We start from the raw sequence: 18,669 nt of genomic DNA on the forward strand, positions 1-18,669 counted from the left end.
GTTGTAGATATCCAAATTCACGTTCAAATAAACCCCATTACGTGTTTTACCGAAACTAAAGATGATGTCGCCACTGATAAGTGCATTACATATGTGAATAAAACTGTTCCTTGCGCCTGGGGAAAAATATTGTTTCCCTTTTAGGTACTTTATATTTGCGATATTAAAGTAGACTTTAGTGTTCATTGCTTTAATGTTAATCTAGTTAATTTTATTATCGTCAAGAATGTAGATTCTTCCGAACGAAAACGAGTGCCGCCTTTCTAATTAAAATGTCACATACAGTTTCTTGCCTAACTGCAATATGGCGGCGCTAACAGCCGACGGCACGCTGTGAGAGCCGAAGTTCGCCATCCAGTTAGTATAGAGATCACTGGTATTAGACTATACTGTTATGTTAGACCTTAGCTGCCAATCGTAGGGATATGTCCCAAATGTAGGGACTTGAGGCTCTTTTTTCCAAAATGTAGGGATTGATTTCGGACGTAGGAACTTTTTGCCCAAGAAAGAAAAATTACAAAATAAGAAATTAAAAAAGAAAAACGTTGCCAATCTATATAAATTTTAAACGTTGTATACGTCTCTCGTCACTGCGTACAGAAAGTTGAGCTATGAGGCCTACGTCAGGGATGAAACGAGTTCTAGAAGAAAAGTATTTGTCACTGTCTGGAGAGAGCACGTGACAGGGGAAATACTGACGTGTTGGTTGCTTAGCGCTCCTCGTGACGGCGAGCTGCTGTCTACGGAAGTAACGTATATTCGGGAATGTACATTACGAGATAATCATTTTCAAATGCATTACTTATTTGTAGCAAAGAACCTAAATTAAAGTAAACTGACCGCAATGCAATGCAACGATTAGAAGAAAAATGGTCACTGTTGAGCAATCCCTGACGCTAGAAACAGGTGACAATCAACTCGAAGTGCTCCGAATGGGGTCGACTAGAGGGGTGCAGAAAGTGATGCGCAGAAAGCAACGTGTTTTCTCAGTTGTGCGCATGACGTCACGGTGGAAGCAGCTGTGCCGAACAGTACACAGTTCAAATTGTGTGTGATTGTTGTTGTTGTGTTGTGTCTGAAGGAGCATTTTTCATTGAGTTCTTTCTTCTGAGGTACTCAGTCAACAGGGGAAACATTCGGAATTCGGGAGTGTTACGGTTTTTGCTGTAATTGATATTTGATTCGGAACTGAAATAGTTAGTGATAGATTGTGTTCGCCAACTCTATAGTTTAGGGTTCGTCCTGTGAAATTCTTATTGGAGAAACTACAAGTGAATGGGAAAATTAATTTTTACAATGCCAGGCTGTGTTGTTACGGGCTGTTTTTCCTACAACCGGAGCACAAAGGGAACTGACGTAATGTATCACAGTTTCCCGTGTAATTAGACATTACAAAAACTATGGTTTTCGAAATGTTCTTGGAAAGACAGTATAAATGTTGCGCATGCACGAATATGCTCTCGACATTTCGCGGAAACAGATTACTTAAGAGATTTACAGTCTGAATTGCTTAATTTGCCCTGAAAAAGAATGCTCAAGCCAGATGCAGTTCCTTCGTGCAATTTGCCGTACAGTAGTGCGACTGTCAATGTGTTACCCGCAACAGAAGACAGAACCAAACGGTATAAGAAACGAGAAGTTTCAAATGCATTACTTATTTGTAGCAAAGAAGTTTTTTTTCAGACACAGATAAAGCTACTTTGATGAATACTATAGCGGCATTAGAAAGAAGGAATGCTGTTCTTACAAACAAGTGTGTGCAACTTCGAGCTCTTGAGTAAATTCATTTCAGTGCGATTAAATGAATAGTTTATGATTTATTTGAGCCGAGGTTTCGAATTTCAAGTATATGTCAGTGTCGTTGTGATCTGATATTTTACCGATGTGTAAGGCATAATGTGCGAGAGAATATAACTCATCAGTTTTAAATGTAATATTTTAGCAGCAGAAAAGCAGTTTAGACATCTCAATTCTGGTATAAACAAAATCTTCCGCCAAAAACTTGACGTAAACGCGCATGCAGTGTCGTCTGCTTGTGAGCACTTGCTTCCACGCTGACGTCACTAGGCCAACCAATGGCAGGGCAGAGTTCTTACTGCCCAACCTTATTATTTAGTAACCTTGGGGTCGACATGCCATGCTCAAAAACAATGACACATTAGGCAACCTTTAGCGCGTCTACTCGAATCTCTCCACCTTGGTTACTTCCCTTGGTTACTTCCATAGTACACATTCTTAATTTCCGCGGTGGCGATTGTACTTCTGTTGTTGTGTGTTCACATGTTCGAAAGAAAATGATCAACAGCACGCATAGATCAGTTCAGTTCCTTTGATCTTAACATCAGCTTCTAAAGTTTCTTCCTTTCAGGTGAATAACTGTAGTATTAGCATTATTTATATTATGCCTTCAGTACCGAAAAGAGGAAGGAGAGTCGCATTGTCACTGACAATGCCGTAAACAGGCATTGAGGGAAATGTGTCTAGAGGAAGAACAGTTTGAAGGGTGGTTAAGTGTAGATTCCAGGCACAGCTAGCGTGCTTGTTGTAGGGCGTGTGACATTAATTTGCGGGCTGGAAGAAGCGAATTTTTGCAACTCGCAAATCGCGATTTGCACAGTTTAATAAACAGTCAGTGTTTTCGACGTGGTGTGGCTAAAGTAGAGTCCGATATATTGAAGGATATTCTGCAAACTTGTAAGTATTAATTGTTTGTAGACGAAGGCACTGACATTTAGAGTGAAATATTATTGTGTGTAGTTGTTAGATATATTTATGAAGGCAGAAAGTGTACTGCTACACAGTGGTTGGAAAGCATGACTTTAGATGCCATAAATTGTACTGCAGAAACTCTGTCTGCTGTAGCCATCACATGCTTCAACGAGAGAAATATTCCAGCTAAAACTTTTATTGCCATGGCTGCATATAATGCAAGCGTAGTGGTAGGGGAAAATTACTCGTTGATGGCGAAACTAAAAGCTGAAGCTGATGACCCATTCTTTGTTATTAAATGGATATGTCATTTCTCGCACATCGCTGCCAGTAAAGCTGCAATGAAGCTGCCAAGAAATGTAGAAGATTTAATAACTTTAGCCACAACAGCAAAAGACAAGCAATGCTCTCATTACATGAATTTAAGAACCAATAGAAACATAGAATTTCAAGACCTGCTGGAACTAGCTGGTTAGCATTACAGCGGTGTGTATAGAGAATTTTAGAGCAGCGGGAACCTCTGCAACTCGCATTTCTTAAAGCCAGGACAGATAATGTAGTGATGATGGTAGAAATGATAAGTCTTGAAATTAACAACGTTTATACAAAAGCTTATTTCGAACTTACGAAATAAATTCTTGGTTTCTGTAGCACCTCAAATGCTCTGTTTCAAAGTAAGCAGAATTTAATAGGACAACTACAGCTACAAAGTCAGATTAGTCAAAACATTTTGTCAAAACTTCGTGAAATCTGTATTCTTTAAGAAATGGAGAAATTGAATCCTTTTCAGTTTCAAACTCTACTTACTTTAGATCAAATTTACCTTGGAAGCGAATGTGAAAAGTTGTTAAATAGTTCCACTGTAACGGAAAAACAGAGATTCATAATTCTAGGCTACCGTGTTGTAATCGAAGTGATACATAGGTCAGAGTCACTATTCCATGTGATTCAATTTGTTGAGCGAAACGTCGCTGTTAGCTATGAAAAGAGAACAGATGTGCCTAATTTGCAAATCGTTTCCGAAAACTATCGAGATTTGTTACAAAATCCTGTTCCATTGCAGAATGAATGGAAACAATGGCCTTCCTATTTTGATGAAACGCACAAGGGGCTCTTACAAAAAGAATTGCTTGACGTGTTTTTAAGTACACTGTCGTCAATCTAAAGTTTTGGAGGACCTATAGTTTTTGAAAATATTTCTGCACTTTCAAAGATTGTGTAACACTTGCGGATTCAAACACAGAAACAGAAATAGTTTTTTTCTATGTTGTGGGGCCAAAGAGTATTTACGCTTATGTCGCTGCTAACAGTTAAATCTGCTAAGAAAAGCTCAGAACAATCACTGCAGAACGTACCAAATAAGTGACAAAATCTGCCTCTTGACTGACATAACAAACAAAAATGCAGTCACCAACAGAATTCATCAGTGAAAAAGGGCTGCGTGTGCGTATTTACCTATACCGTATTTTTGTTATCTTATTTTACTGCATGACTCTGTTTATTCAGAGTTGATTATGTGTACGAAAGCTTTAATCACTTATCTGTCTGGTAGAAGCAGCTACTCTGTTCTGTCACTAATTCAGTAAGTATAAAAATGAAATCATTCACTCTGTGATGCCCTGTGCAAGTAGTTAGTATTTTGCGTTCTAAATTCAAGATATAAATTAATGAGGGTTTCCTTTCTTTACAGCCCCTGGTCCCGGGTACTGATCATAATCGACGAGAGAATTCGGAAAGTTTCGTGCTGATATTAACTGCTGCCAACCATTAAGGAGCGTCCGCACGATGCCTTTTTTCCGTTACGTTTTGAGCATGCACCATTTCCGGAAGAACAACTGCACATGCGCATTTGTTCACGTCTTATTTCCTTGAAATGCAGTCCGTGCGTAAAGGCGCATTGCTTGCTAGGCTAGGTGGTAATCTGTTGTGTTGTTTAGCAGACTACCAGCCGCTGGGGTTCGTGTGTGTTTCGTAGGGTAGTGTATTAAGGGTATGTGCTTTATGTGCAATAACATCTACTATGATTACAGAGAAAGCGAGGTCATATGGAATGATGCTTTAAATATTATGTGAATAAAAATTTGAGATACGGTGCCATGAGCGTCAAATACGAGGCGTATTTTTTTAATTAAGTACCGCTTGGAATTAAAAAAAGACGTGCTAAGACATCTCAATAATTTTATTTTTACATGAAAGCCTGTACCTTAACCTACGCACTGACGCCATTACAGTCTGATTCTTCCTTGTTTACGTTGTGTACTGCCTACGATAATCGTGAGTCCCACCGACTCTGAAGTGCGGGCTGTTATAAGATTTCTTAGTGCTAAAGGCCTAAAAGCGATCGATATTCATCGTGAGATCTGTGCAGTTTACGGAGAAAACATTATGAGTGATGGAATGGCAAGAAAGTGGGCGAGAGTATTTAAAGACGGCGGCAGAAATGTGCATGATGAACAACGGAGTGGGCGTCCTTCAGTCGTCAATGAAAGTTTGGTGCAGGAAGTGGGCAATAAGGTGAGAGAAAACAGACGCTTTGCGATTTCCTCCTTGCGGGATGACTTTCCTAATGTTTCTCGTAGTGTTTTGTATGGCATTGTGAACGAGCACTTGAATTACATAAAATTGTACGCACGTTAGGTACCGAAAATGTTGACGGATGTGCATAAAACCAAACGTTTAGACAGTGAATTGACTTTCCTTGAGCGGTACCACAAAGACGGTGATGATTTCTTAAGCCAAATTGTTACGGCGATGAAACATGGGTGGCATTCGTCACACCAGAATCAAAGCAACAGCCCATGGAAGTTGAGCAAGGGCATCGTTTTACTGCAAGACAATGCCCGTCCGCATGTGGCGAATCAGACCAAAGATCTCATCTCATCTTTTCGATGGAAAACTCTAGATCATTCTCCGTACAGCCCCGATCTTGCGCCCAGTGTCTACCTTGTGTTCCTGCACTTGGAGAAACACCTGGGCGTTCAGCGTCTTCAAGACGATGACGAAGTCAAAACAGTGATGATGCAGTTGTTAACAAGTCAGGTGGCAGACATCTATGAGGAGGGTATTCAAAAACTGATACAAAGTTGTGACAAGTGCCTCCATATTAACGGAAATTATGCAGAAAAGTAGATTAAGGTACAGGCTTTCATGTAAAAATTAAATTATTGAGATATCTTAGGACGTCTCTTTTTTAATTTCAAAACGGTACTTACTTAAAAATCACACCTCATATTAGACTTTGTCTTCGATCATATTACAGCAAAGAATAAGATAAGTCTCGAAGTAGGAAATCAGAAAAGAAACAGCCTATAAATCTACGAAAAGTTTATATGAATGCTCTGGACGAATATTAGTGTTATGGCGACTCAGTAGAACAACATTTGAAGAGCCTGACATGGTCAAAAGAAAATATGAGGTAAGTTGAGCTCCTCAACAAACTACAGTAAGGGTATTAGAGATAAAAATGAAGGGCGCTGATGTCAAAAATACAGAATTCGAAAATACAACCTCCGCGCTAATGGATTCTTGTGTCTACGACATTATGGAATTTGTTGAGTAAGAGGATGTTAACCTATATATTAGCCCTCTTGAATGAAGTCGTTAAAACAACTTATTATAAATTCAAAGTGACATTAATAGCTGATTAATATTTACAGAACGAACAAGAACCTCCATTAAGAAATTATGGCATTGTATTTCTCAGTTTCAGAGATAATCATTGAACTGCGTTTTTTGTGAAATGCGAAATAAATTGCCCAAACTGGTATACAGGTCGCTGGTTGCCAGCAAACGAAATTTAATTGCTGTGGCCGAGCGGATCCAGGCGCTTGAAACCGGAACCGCGCGACTGCTACGGTCGCAGGTTCGAATCCTGCCTCGGGCATGGATGTGTGTGATGTCCTTCGGCTTAAGTAATTTTAAGGCTAGAGGACTGATGACCTCAGATGTTAAGTCCCATAGTGCTTGGAGCCTTTTGATCCTTTTTTAAAAATTTTGTTGCTAGCCTTATCGCTACATTTTCTGAAGCAGAAATTCTTGAACCTCGCTATGACGAACTTCCCTGGAGATATGCGAACAAAACATCACCGTCACTTTCTATTTCTCGTAACTCTGCTCTTTAATACAACACTACTGGCCATTAAAATTGCTACACCACGCAGATGACGTGCTACAGACGCGAAATTTAACCGACAGGAAAAAGATGCTGTGATATGCAAAAAATTAGCTTTTCAGAGCATTCACACAAGGTTGGGGCCAATGGTGATACCTACAACGTGCTGACATGACGAAAGTTTCCAACCGATTTCTCATACACAAACAGTAGTTGACCACCGTTGCCTGGTGTAAGGAGGAGAAATGCGTACCATCACGTTTCCGACTTTGGTAAAAGTCGGATAGTAGCATATCGCGATTGCGGGTTATCGGATCACGACATTGCTGCTTGCGTCGGTCGAGATCCAATGACTTTGCGTCGTTCGAGATCCAATGACTGTTCGCGGAATATGGAATCGGTGGGTTCAGAAGGGTAATACGGAACGCCGTGCTGGATCCCAACGGCCTCGTATCACTAGCAGTCGAGATGACAGGCATCTTATCCGCATGGCTGTAACGGCTCGTGCAGCCACGTCTCCATCCTGAATCAACAGATGGGGACGCTTGCAAGACAACAACCATTTGCACGAACAGTTCGACGACTTTTGCAGCAGCGTGGACTATCAGCTCGGACACCGTGGCTGCGGTTACCCTTGACGCTGCATCTCAGACAGGAGCGCCTACAATGGTGTACTCAACGACGAACCTGGGTGCACGAATGGCAAAACGTCATTTTTTCGGATGAATCCAGGTTCTGTTTACAGCATCATGATGGTGGCATCCGTGTTTGGCGACATCGCGGTAAACGCACATTGGAAGAGTGTATTCGTCATCGCCATACTGGGGTATCAGCCGGCGTGATGGTAAGGGGTGCCATTGGTTACACGTCTCGGTCACCTATTGTTCGCATTGACGGCGCTTTGAACAGTGGACGTTACATTTCAGATGTGTTACGACCAGTGGCTCTACCCTTCATCCGATCCCAGCGAAACCCTACATTTCAGCAGGATAATACACGACCGCATGTTGCAGGTCCTGTACAGGCCTTTCTGGACATAGAAAATGTTCGACTGCTGCCCTGGCCAGCACATTCTCCAGATCTCTCACCAATTGAAAACGTCTGGTCAATGGTGGCCGAGCAACTGGCTCGTCACAATACGCCAGTCACTACTCTTAATGAACTGTGGTATCGTGTTGAAGCTGAATGGGCAGCGTAACTGTACACGCCATCCAAGCTCTGTTTGACTCAATGCCCAGGCGTATCAAGGCCGTTATTACGGCCAGAGCTGGTTGTTCTGGGTACTGATTTCTCAGGATCTATGCACCCAAATTGCGTGAAAACGTAATCACAAGTCAGTTCTAGAATCATATACTTGTTCAATGAATACACGTTTATCATCTGCATTTCTTCGTGGTGTAGCAATTTTTAAGACCAGTAGTGTATTTCAACCAAAGACGTCTCGCGTTTACGTTTTCTGACGTCTTTCATCTCAATAAGCGTAGCACAATTTGCCGAGAAAATTAATAGATGTATATCAGACAACTTGTACAATGAGGCAACGTCTGGACACGAGAACGTGCATATCTACGTGCATTCCTTTTGCTAAATTTGTTTTGTTCCCATGCGTCAGCGACTGCTTACGAGGAAAAAAGTACCGTGTGGATATACACTCCTGGAAATTGAAATAAGAACACCGTGAATTCATTGTCCCAGGAAGAGGAAACTTTATTGACACATTCCTGGGGTCAGATACATCACATGATCACACTGACAGAACCACAGGCACATAGACACAGGCAACACAGCATGCACAATGTCGGCACTAGTACAGTGTATATCCACCTTTCGCAGCAATGCAGGCTGCTATTCTCCCATGGAGAGGATCGTAGAGATGCTGGATGTAGTCCTGTGGAACGGCTTGCCATACCATTTCCACCTGGCGCCTCAGTTGGACCAGCGTTCGTGCTGGACATGCAGACCGCGTGAGACCACGCTTCATCCAGTCCCAAACATGCTCAATGGGGGACAGATCCGGAGATCTTGCTGGCCAGGGTAGTTGACTGACACCTTCTAGAGCACGTTGGGTGGCACGGGATATATGCGGACGTGCATTGTCCTGTTGGAACATCAAGTTCCCTTGCCGGTCTAGGAATGGTAGAACGATGGGTTCGATGACGGTTTGGATGTACTGTGCACTATTCAGTGTCCCCTCGACGATCACCAGAGGTGTACGGCCAGTGTAGGAGATCGCTCCCCACACCATGATGCCGGGTGTTGGCCCTGTGTGCGTCGGTCGTATGCAGTCCTGATTGTGGCGCTGACCTGCACGGCGCCAAACACGCATACGAAGATCTTGGGCACCAAGGCAGAAGCGACTCTCATCGCTGAAGACGACACGTCTCCATTCGTCCCTCCATTCACGCCTGTCGCGACACCACTGGAGGCGGGCTGCACGTTGTTGGGGCGTGAACGGAAGACGGCCTAACGGTGTGCGGGGCCGTAGCCCAGCTTCATGGAGACGGTTGCGAATGGTCCTCGCCGATACCCCAGGAGCAACAGTGTCCCTAATTTGCTGGGAAGTAGCGGTGCGGTCCCCTACGGCACTGCATAGGATCCTACGGTGTTGGCGTGCATCCGTGCGTCGCTGCGGTCCGGTCCCAGGTCGACGGGCACGTGCACATTCCGCCGACCACTGGCGACAACATCGATGTACTGTGGAGACCTCACGCCCCACGTGTTGAGCAATTCGGCGGTACGTCCACCCTGCCTCCCGCATGCCCACTATACGCCCTCGCTCAAAGTCCGTCAACTGCACATACGGTTCACATCCACGCTGTCGCGGCATCCTACCAGTGTTAAAGACTGCGATGGAGCTCCGTATGCCACGGCAAACTGGCTGACACTGACGGCGGCGGTGCACAAATGCTGCGCAGCTAGCGCCATTCGACGGCCAACACCGCGGTTCCTGGTGTGTCCGCTGTGCCGTGCGTGTGATCATTGCTTGTACAGCCCTCTCGCAGTGTCCGGAGCAAGTATGGTGGGTCTGACACACCGGTGTCAATGTGTTCTTTTTTCCATTTCTAGGAGTGTACCTTTATGCTGTCAAGCGGCTACTGTTTTGTCACGAACTGTAAGTCGGTGGAGTGCTACCGCAGATGTGCATGAACGTCTCTATAAAGCACTTTTATGAAACATTAATACTCCTGTGCGTCATTTCAATCAGATCAAGTGTTCGGTAAGAATCACGTGCTGCTTAAGTTAGAAATGCGGAACATTTTCAGAATCTTGGCAGTGATAGTGTTTTCAGCGCTTATCCTGTATCTATTTAGTTCCACCAAATGGTTCAAATGGCTCTGAGCACTATGGGACTTAACATCTGTGTTCATCAGTCCCCTAGAACTTAGAACTACTTAAACCTAAATAACCTATGGACATCACACACATTCATGCCCGAGGCAGAATTCGAACCTGCGACCGTGGCGGCCACGCGGTTCCAGACTGAAGCGCCACACCGGCCAACTTGTTCCACCATTATACATAAAAAGGTCAGCTAGATGCAAATGTTTACGCCTTGAGATACGCGATTCGGGGTTTCACAATATAATAATATGAAGATTGGGGCTTTTTGGAACCGTGAAACTCGTCATTTGAATAAATAAAAATTTGCGTCTGGAAGCTAACTTTCTTGTTTTGTATGATGCGGAACATCTATTCCTCGCTGCACCCCTACTCGCATCCATGCGCTTCCCAAGTACCCTGTGGCCAACACTCTTCGATAAAGGAAACAATTAATAAATTTAAAAAAAAAATTAAAAATAAAAACCATAAAGTCTTTTCTTTTCAGACACTAACACTGGAGAATAACTGGAAATAGTGCGTCATTTCCAAAAGAAAGACTCCATTTCGCTCCGTCTGTTGGCACCTTTAGTAGGAGGCACAGGATGGTGTACGTTAATTACTACACAGTACGTGATTTTTTTTTTCGTTTTGTTGTCAGTCTAGAAATTTTGGTTTCCCCAGGGATTTTCAAGGGGAACATGGGGATTTTTAATATGTCGCTTAGGAATATGGTTGGAACTGAGTTGGCAACACTGTAAACTAAACCAAGTGGAGCAACAACATTATGACCAGTCAGTTCGAATGTGCCTACTTCCACTGTCCTCTGTGCAATAAACACTTCAGAGCGACAAATATAAATAAGCAAATTTCTCTTCCCCACCTTATAACATAGAACCACCCACCACACACTGCAAGTTAGATGCCTGACTGTAGCGTCAGAGCACTCCACTGCTAGGAGCATACGAAATCGTAACTCGTCGGGCCGCACTGAACCCCTCCACCAAGCTGCTGCGAAGTTTCTGTGTTGTTTGATCCATTGGAGACGTGCAGTTTTATGTACCGCTCTGAAAAACGACGTTTAAGATGCACCCGACTTCGAATCTCCGTTGAATGCTGTTCTCTTTGCAATGTTCGCTCGGAAGTTTGTTGAGATGGAACTGCGTTCGCTGGCAGCAGCAGATCAAGTCGGACTCTGACATTCATCACCGGTGTCAGTCGGTTAGGATATGCTTGCAAGCGACCGTCTTTACCCCGTGTTACGTAGTTGGGTCTGATACGCCATTCCTTGTACAAATGCTGGACAGCCCTCACTGATACGCCAACATATTTTGACACGTCATTAACTACGTGGTCTTGGGTATGTCCGAAGACGATAGCTCCTTCCTTCGTCTTGAAGCATCCTGCTGGGCTGATTCCATAGAATCTCCTGGCACATACACCACACTTCCCTGCTATGAGTTACGTCTGGTACCAGTTGTTCAGCAATCACGGAGCTCGAATGCGATCGCTGAGCTCATTTAACTAGTTGCCAATTTTTGTCGTGTCCTAATGCAGACCAAGGTGACAAAAGCCATGGGATATCTCCTAATATCATGTTGCCCGGCGTAGTGCAGTAACTCAATGTGAAATGGACTCAACAAGTGGTCTGAAGTACCCTGCAGAAATATTGAGCCATGCAGCATCTATGGCCGCCCATAATTGTGAAAGTGGTGCTGGTTCAGGATATATGTACGAACTGACTTCTTGATTATGCCCTTAAATGCTCGATGTGATTCATGTCGGGCGATGTGGGAGGCCAAATCATTCCCTCGAATAGTCCAGAATGTTCTTCAAACGAATTGCAAAAAATTGTGACCCGATGAAATGGTTCACTGCCTTCCATAAAAGTTTCATCGTAGTTTGGGAGCATGATTTCCATAAACGGTTGCATACGTTCTCCAAGCAGCCGAACATAACCATTTCCTATGTGAAGATGGTATCTGTCCTTTTGGACATGCCCGAAAGAGCAGATACCATCTTCATACAGATAATGCTCACCGGCCAATGTTCTTCTTTAGTGCGAATGCACTCAAGTTGCCCGAACTCTTATGGAAATCGGTAGATTGACTGCCGCGAGTAATGAGTATAGTGGGCAGAGGCACTAAAAATGTAAGGTGTGAACAATAAGTTGTAAGTGAGGGTCCCATAGGGAACATGCCAGAGGTAAGTCCCTGCAGTGGCAGTATCCTGTGTGTCCTCGATGGCTCAGTCGGTTAGAGCGTCTGCCACCAAGCAGGACATCCCAGGTTCGAGTCCTGGTTGGAGCACACATTTTCAACTGTCCCCGTTGGTATTTGTCAACGCCTGTAAGCAGCTAATGGTCTGGATTTCATTGTAATTTCATAACCATTTCCAGTGAATGATCGGTGCAGTTGGACCAGAGGACTCATTCCATTACAAGAAACACAGTCCACACAATTATGGAGCCATGACCAACTTGAACAGTGACTCGATGACAACTTGGGTCAATGGCTTCGTTGAGGGTCTGCGCCACATTCGAACCCTACCATCAGCTCTTACCAACTGAAGTCAGAGCTCATCTCACCAGAGGACACTGTTTTCCACCTGTCTGGGGTCCAGCCGACATGGTCGCGAGGTCAGAAGAGGCGTTGCAGATGATGTCGTGGTGTTAAGAAAGTCGCTCGCGTCGGTTGTCTGCTGGCATCGCCCATTAACGCCTATTTTCACTGCACTGTCCTAAGGAATACATTCGTCGTAGGTCTCTGATTGGTTTTTACGGTTATTTCACACAGTGTCACTTGTATTTTAGCGCTGTCAACTCTACTCAAACGCTGCTGTTCTCAGTCGTTAATTGAACGCCGTCGGGCACTACGTTGTGTCAGCTGATACGTAATGTCTGAAATTTAGTATTCTAGCTGCACACTTGACATTGTGGATCTCGGAATATACAATTCCCTGACGATTTCCGAAATGGAATGTCCCATGCATCTAGCTCAAACTACCATTCCGAGGTCAAAAACTGTTAATTCCTGTCTTGCGGCTATAATCACGTCGCAAATGTTTTCACATTAATCGCCCGAGTACCAATGACAGCTCCGTCAATGCTTTGCCCTTTTATATATTGCATACACGATTCTACCGCCATCTGTATACGTGCAGATTTCTATTCTATCGATCTATCCATCGCTTGCGCCTTGGTCCCGCATTGTGCGCGGGGTTGGCATGGTTAAATCGGATTTGACATGTTAATTTGAAGGGGTCGCCGGATGCCCTTCCTGCCGCCACCCTGTACCCCCCAGGGCGGAATCAGAGTACCCCATCTGTCTGCGTCTAAGTGTAAATCATGGAAAAGTGCGGATGTGTTTCAAGTGTCTGTGTGTAACTGAGGCGGGACGTGGGGACCAGCCCGGTATTCACCTAGAGGGATGTGGAAAACCGCCTAACAACCACATCCGGTCTGGCCGGCGCACCGGCCCTCGTCGTTAATCCGGCGGGCGGATTCGATCCGGGACCGGCGCGCCGATCCGAGTCCAGGAAGCAGCGCGTTAGCGCTCTCGGCTAACCTGGCGGGTTATACGTGCATATTTCTATCCCATGACTTTTGTAACCTCAGTGTATTGTGACTGATGGAGAAAAGATTTTGTTTAGTAATAGATCTTTCACTCTGTGGCAAAGGGTATATTGTTTTGAAACTTCCTGCCGAATTTAAACTGCGTGTAGGATGGGAAATCGAACCCGAAACTTTCCCTCGAGCGCGTAATGCTCTTACCGACTGAGTTATTTAGACTCGACCCAAGACCAGCTGTGTTAAATTCCCTTAGAGTAGTAAGGAATTTAGGTTAATGGTATTGGCAGAATTGATGCTGTGAACGCAGCTCATTAGTCGTACCTGGAATACCCAATCGATAAGCGAATGGGCCTCAAAAAGGAAAGTTCTGTGTTCGAGTTCTGGTCCGACACACAGTCAGAAAGTATCCAACTTCCGTTTATATAAACTAGAACTTAAGATTAACTTTGTTTTTTGATGACTCATGTACAAGGTACTAAAATAACGTATTCCATATTTTGACAGGTGTTAGTATGGATATGGACCAAAACAAGAAGAAAATGTCCAGCAACCATAGCCTTTAAGCTGCATTCTTTGAGATTTATGATCACTTGTTCATCTTCACTTCTGTGAAACACATCTATTTTACTGCAACTTCTTTGCTATTGCGAATGACCTGCAGAATGTAGTAATTAAATGAGAAAACAAGTGAGAACACATTATTCTGATACTGTGATATAGCACAGCGCTAATATAATCTGGGAGCAATTACATGCGTCCTGCACTTGTGAGCTATCGCTCAAGAAGCTGCTCAATACGATGTCTCATATTTCGAGAGTGGATTCCATTATGGTGGTAAGTACAAAGATAAAAATAAAGTCTAAAAGCATCTCACAAGCTTATCAAACACAAACTCGTTTTATTGGAACTAATGTATGTGCCGAACTTACCCGCGGTGAATACGATTTACGGTAACAACTGTGAATACAGTTTACAGTAACAACATTAACAGATGTTTGGTGCGTGCTATTTCCATAGTCAATAACAGAATAATTTGTGCATTGTGTTGGAAATCCGTAATAGCAGAGATCTTGCTATAGAAGATGTGTTTCACAATAACTAAGATGAATAAATATTTGTAGCTCTTAAGGCCCGAATTTTGGAGCCTATGTTTAACGGACATTCTTGTCTTCTTTTTTTTTCTCAAAATATGAAATACTTATTTAACACACTTCGTTATTTTGAGGGTATCTTTTTATTCCGCTGTTTGACAGACAATTTAGAAAAGGGTGGAAAACGACTCGCTCTTGCTATGCAGACTTACTGGACCGCTTCCACAGTGAGATCAAACACAAACGATTAAAATTGACATTCAAATAACAAAAGTTATTACTCTTGGACAGTGAGCCTGTTTCCGCATCGACAGTTGCGATAGAAAGAGCACGGGTTGGACTTGGAAATAATTTCTTATGAGTCAAATTGAAACTGCCTATGCTCTTTTACTGGGTGTTGCGGTTCAGAACCAGAATGCCCTCGTGAGGTTTTGAGAGAGGTACAGAAGAATTTCGAACCATAGCACACACTCACCAATTGCACTGACGTTGTCTCCTAACCTGTTCCCGCGAAACTGTCTGCGTGCGCGATAAGCTAGTCTGACATATCCCACCTTGCACTCAGCACGCTGATAACGGAGCTAGCCAATCAGGGCTTTGAGAACATATGCTTCGCAGTTTGAGACAAGCAATGAAGATGAAACTAATTCCTCCGCATTTAGCATTATGTAACGCACCACCATGGAACTATCCCAATGGGACTGAAGTCGGTATATGTTACGTACATGTAGAACCAAACAAATGATTATAATTTCAGAAAAATTGGATAAATTATTCAAGAGAACCGTCTACACAAATTGACCAAGTAAATAACGTATTGGTCCACCTTTGGCGCTTAGCCCTTGACCTTGATTGACAGTGTTGTTGTTGCCGGCCGCTGTGGCCGAGCGGTTCTAGGCGCTTCAGTCTGGAACCGCGCTACTGCAATTGTCGCAGGTTCGAATGCTGCCTCGGTCATGGAGGTGTGTGATGTCCTTAGGTTAGTTAGGTTTAAGTAGTTCTAAGTCCTAGGGGACTGAGACCACAGATGTTAAGTCCCGTACACTGTACTCGCATTCGGGAGGACGACGGTTCAATCCCGTCTCCAGCCATCCTGATTTAGGTTTTCCGTGATTTCCCTAAATCGTTTCAGGCAAATGCCGGGATGGTTCCTTTGAAAGGGCACGGCCGATTTCCTTCCCCATCCTTCCCTAACCCGAGCTTGTGCTCCGTCTCTAATGACCTCGTTGTCGACGGGACGTTAAACAGCACTAACCTAACCTAGCCTGTTAAGTCCCATAGCTCTCAGAGCCATTTTTGATAGTGTTGTTGGTAGTCCTGCTGAGGGACATCGTGACAAATTCTTCCCAACTGGGGCGTTAGATCGACAAAATTCCGAGTTGGTTGCATGCCCCTGCCCATTACGCTCCATATGTCCTTAAATGGGCAGACATCTGTGGTCCTTGCTGACCAAGGTAGGATTTGACAAGCACAAAGTAGCCTTTTCCACAATTTCTGTTTTACCTTGTTTTGTTGTCATAATCCACAAAAATAAAGGCTAAAAAGACTTCGATGGGCAAAATATATTGTTCGCATGCTCGAACATATTTACGTCACAGTGAGAGGACCCAAGGGAACACGTCCATGTGAGAGACCCTAAAGGGACAAGCGAAAGAAACAGAAGGCGTAGGACAGCTGACAGTCAAAGTTAACGCAATGGAAAACGCACAAAAACGCTGTCGTTCGAGGCAGATTAGTAGGTGGACAAGGTTGTTGATTCAAGGAATAAAAACCACAATTCGCTAAGTCTTTTAGTACTGTATCTTAGTGCACATTACATAATTTTTTATTAATTCCACTCTTATAGAAGAAATTGTTAAACTGTGCGGACATATTTTTTAGATTTTCGGTAACCGTTTCTCTAAAAGGAAAGCAAAATCTTCTGAAATTGCTAAACAGCCTACCATAACTCCATTCAATTTTCTTACTAGAATTTTTCAGAAAAAGGCATCTCCACAGAAATGAATATCAGAACGTAATCAGTAATATGATTACGACAATAAATTAGGGATGTCTGTTAAACACATGATACAAGAAACTGTATTAAGAATTTCATGAGACCCATGGTGCTAGTACTGGCAAGCGTGACCGGTTTGCTTTTTATTAAGCACAAAAGTAAAGAGTTTTTCAGTTCGGCAGTGGAAGCATTTCAGCATCGTCGTCTTCAGCCTCGTGACAGCCAATATTTCCAAACTTCCCTATGCATTAAAATCCGTTCGCCTAGCTGCATGTTTAGCACACTGCGTGTCCCACTTTGGTTCTGTGATCTGTAGTCATGGAAAAAAGTATTCATACACTGTCGTTCATGTACAATAATTTTATTTATTAAGACTGAAGATCACAACCAGAAATGTTACTTGGTAAACTAGCAGTATGGCGTTTCCTTCGTAAACTGTACATATGAAAGGGTTAACTAAACTAGCAGTCTGAAAAAAGTAGATAAAAATTCTATACCAGTTGGCTTCACTCAGTGAGGAAAAATGTATGCGTACACTATTAGAAATGTAAAAAAGAAACGACCAACGAAATGTCTGCAGCAAGGGACGACTTCACTGGCAATCTGCTGCTCGTACATGTTGGTGTTGATACTCCATGAATGACGTGCTGCAGTAAAATGGGCCACAAAGGGAAGGCAACAACTATACAGGAAAGATAAATAGTTATCCAGCAATATGAGGAGTGAAAATCATTTTCAAAAACGGCTGATAATGTTGGAAGAAGCTGGCAACTGTGCAATCCATAATATCGCGATTTAGAGAAAGAAATTCCCTCATTAATAGCGAAAGAAGAGGTCGGCCACAGAAGCTAATGCAAAGAGAAATAAATATGTTAATAAAGATGGCTAAAAAAAAAGACTAAATTAACAGCGTCCACATTGTCTGCACATGTTAATGATCAGTTCGAGAAGGACATCAACCAAGGGCTGTTTGCTAGGTTTTAAGTAGTGCAGGTTATGGAGATGGGGTACCAATAAGAAAACCATACATCAGCAAGATAAAAAAGAAATTGAAACTTGAATTTGCTCGACAGCATATAAGCAAGAACACAAGTTACTAGGACAAGGCACTGTTCACAGATGGAAGCAAACTGAACATATTTGTAAATAATGACAGAATTTTGGTGTGGAGACGACCAAATACAGAGTTGGCCCCTAAATACGTACAACCCACAGTAAAGCACAGTGGTGGAGGAATTTTGGTATGGGGATGTATGGCTACACCTCGTGCTCAACAACTTGCTTTTGTTGTAAATAATGTGGACAGATTTCAGTATTTAAATATCCTAAAGGAAAATGTCAGTATGTTGATAACTTGGGTTTAGGCACAGATTACTACTTTCAGCAACACAATGATCCTAAGCATACAGCGGAAGTTCTTCGTCTGTAGATGTATCATGCTCCCCATGTCTTCAAGTTACCAGCACAGAGCGCAGACCTTAATCCAGTAGAACATCTTGGAGTCCGCTTGAATGTATGGCACAAAAACATGAAATGCTAGGTAAGACTGCTCTGAAACAATGTCTACAACAAGAACGGCAAAATATTACCTCAAAAAACTAGTTCATTCCATGCCATGGGTTAATAAAAGGGTTACATAGCAGAGGAACGCCTACAAAGTATTAACATCGTCGTATTTGTGCACAATGTATTTTTCTTTGTATGTATGAACACTTTTCTCCCACTGCGTGATCATAGCTGCTACAGAACTATGATTTGCTTTAGCAGCAGGCTAATTTGGTTAACTTTTTCCTGTGTAGAGGTTAGAGAGGAAACCTATAGCTGTTACTTTACAAAATAAAATGTCTGGTTGTGATCTTTAGTTCCAATAAAA

The 18,669-nt window shown here is 43.1% G+C and overlaps 1 protein-coding gene across 1 annotated transcript in view; it reads right to left on the reverse strand.

The window, feature by feature from the left end:
* Positions 1–15,315, reverse strand: part of LOC126281770 (caspase-1-like) — a 162,443-nt gene extending 147,128 nt beyond the window's left edge. Inside the window, exon 1 of the mRNA XM_049980971.1 lies at positions 15,276–15,315. The gene's annotated coding sequence lies outside the window, so the exon portion shown is untranslated. The remainder of the gene's footprint in view (positions 1–15,275) is intronic.
* Positions 15,316–18,669: the final 3,354 nt, after the last annotated feature.

The sequence above is a fragment of the Schistocerca gregaria genome, chromosome 1 (assembly GCF_023897955.1).
Source record: "Schistocerca gregaria isolate iqSchGreg1 chromosome 1, iqSchGreg1.2, whole genome shotgun sequence".
In the NCBI taxonomy this organism is placed as follows: Eukaryota; Metazoa; Arthropoda; class Insecta; order Orthoptera; family Acrididae; genus Schistocerca; species Schistocerca gregaria.